The sequence below is a fragment of the Trichomycterus rosablanca genome, chromosome 14 (assembly GCF_030014385.1).
Source record: "Trichomycterus rosablanca isolate fTriRos1 chromosome 14, fTriRos1.hap1, whole genome shotgun sequence".
Taxonomy (NCBI): Eukaryota; Metazoa; Chordata; class Actinopteri; order Siluriformes; family Trichomycteridae; genus Trichomycterus; species Trichomycterus rosablanca.
This window is the reverse complement of record NC_086001.1, coordinates 30739958-30744026: the sequence shown is the minus strand read 5'-3', so window position 1 is coordinate 30744026 and position 4069 is coordinate 30739958. Positions and strand designations below refer to the sequence as shown.

Here is a 4069-nt window from a genome sequence, read left to right as displayed (position 1 = left end):
TTAAGCAGCATGTTAGAACAGACAGCTCATCGGTCAGACCATCAGAGTGATGTAGGTTTAATTCACTAACATCACGACCAGATTAAGAACTAATTCACAGTTTACACACAAACACAATTCAGAATAAGTAACAGAAACAGACACAGACTTACTGTCACTTTTAATCTACTACACAATTACTGAACCCGCTCCATTATGCTTTACACCTCAGTGTATATTATCTGGAAACAGATGCTCTTCATATAGAAATATACTTTACATTTGCTTGATGGTAATAACTCTTAGTGAAGTCTTAATGAACAATTAAAACATCAATTCAGGTTTTTAGTTCAACTGGGAAAATATTAACAGTAGCTCAACTTCCTAAAACCCAGAATCTACACGTACAAATCCTACATTCATTCCACAAAGTTCACAAACTACATGATTTCATGAGTGAAAACTTGACGTTTGGAGCCCCTCTGGTGTGCAGGCTGGTACTGTGTATCAGAACTACTTACTGTGTGCAGGACCTGAGTCGTATCTGCTCCAGTCACTGGTTGGCGGCATTAAGCTCAGTCAAGAACTTTAAGAAATATATAGTTTAGATAGTTCACACATATAAGAACCTACAAAACCTCTTAGATGTGTATTATTAAAGTCAGTTTCAGCGGCTTAAATGGGGTTAGTGTAGAATTATGTACAAAGATCTAAAGAAACTACAGGTGAACTGGCTGGTTAGCTCAGTTGGATAGAGCGTGGTGCTAATAACGCCAAGGTCGCGGGTTCGATCCCTGTACGGGCCACGCCCACTTTTGGACTTCTTCTCTAACTAGCAGGTCCTATTGACCTTCAAACGTTGTCTCTGAGAAGTGTGAGATCTTTTTAATGCCCCTCTCATTCAAGTCAGAAACATGCCATTATTTCAATTAGCCAAACTTAATGACCCTTCTGTAAATGGTTTAATGTGCACACTGCTGCTACTGGCTTGTTTTTCTTTTCTACAATGTAAGTTCATACCTTCAGGTTCATGTTATTTGAGATCTCTACATAGATTTTGTCAACATTTTATATGTTATACAAAATAATTAAAAGAGTCGGATCACTATCGTTAGCTGTCATTTAAAAATGAATCGCAGGTCAATACAGAGACAAACCATCTCATCTAATACAAAATAGAATAAATAATGTATAACAGTTTAATGATGCACCATACATACGGTAAAGCAAAACACAAAACCCCTAAACTTGTAAAAAGCTTCACTTAAATAATAATAAAGTATCAAAAATACATCAAATCACCTAAATATTATGTACATAACACATACAGCAAAAACATGTGAATACACCCAAACACTGCCACATCACCCCACTGCTGCGTTCTCTTCACTGGCTTCCTGTAGCTGCACGCATTCAGTTTAAAACACTGACGCTCGCCTACAAAGCCAAAAATGGACCAGCCCCAAGCTACCTTCGTGGCCTAATCAAACCCCGCTCTGTACCACGCAACCTCCGAGCCTCTAGTCTCGCTCGACTTGAGCCTCCATCCAGGACTAAAGGAAGACAAGCATCAAGGCTGTTCTCTGTTCTAGCGCCGAAGTGGTGGAATGAACTTCCTCTGTCTGTCCGAACATCTGAGTCTCTTGCTGTCTTTAAAAAACGATTAAAAACCCACCTTTTTACTAAACACTTAGGCTGACTTGTACTTATTTACTAACATTTTGTTCCATTCTTTTCCATTTCCAGAAAAAAAAAAAAAAAAGGCACTTTGGTTCTAACAGGTTTTAGCAGATTTGTGTTCTTTGACTGTTGTTTACCTAAACTTGAGAAATGAAATGTTCACTATAGAAGCACTTCTGTAAGTCGCTCTGGATAAGAGCGTCTGCTAAATGCTGAAAATGTAAATGTAAATGTGAATGTGAAAGCATGTGTGTGTGCGTGTGTGTGCATGCTTATGATTATTAACAGAATTGATACGTTAGACACGTATAGATACATGAAGTGATGTAGACACACATAACTCCTCAGCAATAATAATGATACACTATGTGGCAAAAATTATTTGGACACCTTACCATGAGCTTGTTGGACATCTCATTTCAAAAACAAACAGTATTAAAATCAAGTGACTTCTGTGTGATCATTAGTGACTTGTGATCTGAACAGGTGCACAAACATCAAATCATCTGCTTCAGAGCGACAAGGAGGGACGGGCCCACTGCATCCTGAACTTAATGCAATTTTCCAACAGTGGAACGTTTTGTTGTGATTTTGATACCTGGGTGGCAATGTTTAACTAAAATTACTTTTATTTAGTGTTTAAAACTTCTAAATTACCTCAGTTTTGTCAATTGATTTCAGTCAATTATATCAATCACGTAAGTTTAAATCACTTGAGATGTAAAAGTAAAATCTGAAGTTGTGTATTTTTGCTTTATTTACTCAGCAAATGGCTAATCATTACGTTTAGTTTTTGTGGCGTCAGGGTTCCATGGTGTAATGGTTAGCACTCTGGACTCTGAATCCAGTTATCCGAGTTCAAATCTCGGTGGGACCTTACTGCTTTTATTTGGGGCCCAGTGTGAGGTCCAAGATTGAGAAACATTAGCAGTTTCAGGATAGTAGCATTCAGCACATGTGCAGTACAACAGAGCATCACAATTGCTTGTGCTAGTTTAGAGTCACCTTAAATGACATGTTAATTTCCATCCATTCATCCAGCTTGAATATCATAATAGCACTAGTAGTGTTATAGTGTTCCACATGTGACTGCTCCATCCCAAAATATAATCGCTAATTATTGTTTACAGCGCCATCTAACAGCCAACTTGCTCTTACATGACTAATTATTAACTTTTGGGCTTAAGTAGGACCTCTCTGTGTGATTCCATGGTGTAATGGTTAGCACTCTGGACTTTGAAACCAGTCATCGGAGTTCAAATCTTGGTGGAAGCTGATTTTATTTAGGTAAAAACACTGTTATCAATACTGAGTAGAGAATAGTGTTCCACATGTGACTGTTCTATGCCCAATTGTAATACCAAAAGGCAAATCATTGTTTACAGCGCCAACTACCGGCCAACTGGGTCCTAAACTTACCTCAGTGCAGTTTTCCAACAGTGGAATAGTTTGTTTTTTTTATACTTGGGTGGCAATGTTTAACTAAAATTACTTTTATTTACTGCCTAAAACTTCTAAATTACCTCAGAATTATATCAATCACGTAAGTGTAAAAAATCTGAGATGTAAAAGTAAAGTCTGAAGTTTTAACATGTTAACTTCCATCTATCCATCCAGCTTAAATACCATAAACACTACATATAAAACATGTGGAGCTATTCTTACTACAGTAAAACACACTGAACTGACTTTTAAAGTGAAGTTCAAAATGTTGTACAGAGATCGTTCCCATCAAGTGGTGCTAGATAAATTACAGCTTGTTGCTTGGGTACAGATTTGTGACATTATTATTAAATTACACTGGACAACAATTTTTTGCCAAAGTTCTGTTACCTTGAATTTTTTTGGTGATTGTGACAGACCCATTTGATCTGAACACAAATGTAGTTTCTGATTGTCTGTATCACATAGAAACTTTCAGAAACATGAGATTAACTTTACTGATTATAACACATTTAAATCTTATACGTGTCATTAGTTCAACTGAGCTAAAAGTGTTTTGCTGCTGATTTTCGTTTCTACTCAACATCTGGTGCATCTCGTATTAGTGTCCAGCAATAGTCAGACAGCACTGACGGATTCCAGTGGCCTTGGTAACATTTTTCCATTGTGGCAATGTCTTGGTAAAAGCATTCGCCATGCTCATCACTTACTGCACCAAGATTAGGGAAGAAATGCAAGAAATGAATTTTCAGTGACGTTGCACTTCATCACTTTGTAAGCTTGAAGAAGGTTGTCACCCAGCTTGATGAAGTTTGGCGCTCGATAGTTGCAAAAAAAAAATTTTCAACAACATCCTGGAATGATTTCCAATGAGGTTAAACGTTTATTATAGTTACAGTACTACAGTTCTAGTGTTTTATGGTGATGGGTTTGAGGCTACACCTACATATAAGGTTAAACATTTATT

General features: G+C 37.2%; 1 non-coding gene across 1 annotated transcript; it reads left to right on the top strand.

Moving 5' to 3' along the window:
• The first annotated feature begins 2464 nt into the window (after positions 1 to 2464).
• Positions 2465 to 2536, top strand: trnaq-cug (transfer RNA glutamine (anticodon CUG)). Its single transcript has one exon. It is a non-coding gene; the product is annotated as a tRNA-Gln (tRNA).
• Positions 2537 to 4069: the final 1533 nt, after the last annotated feature.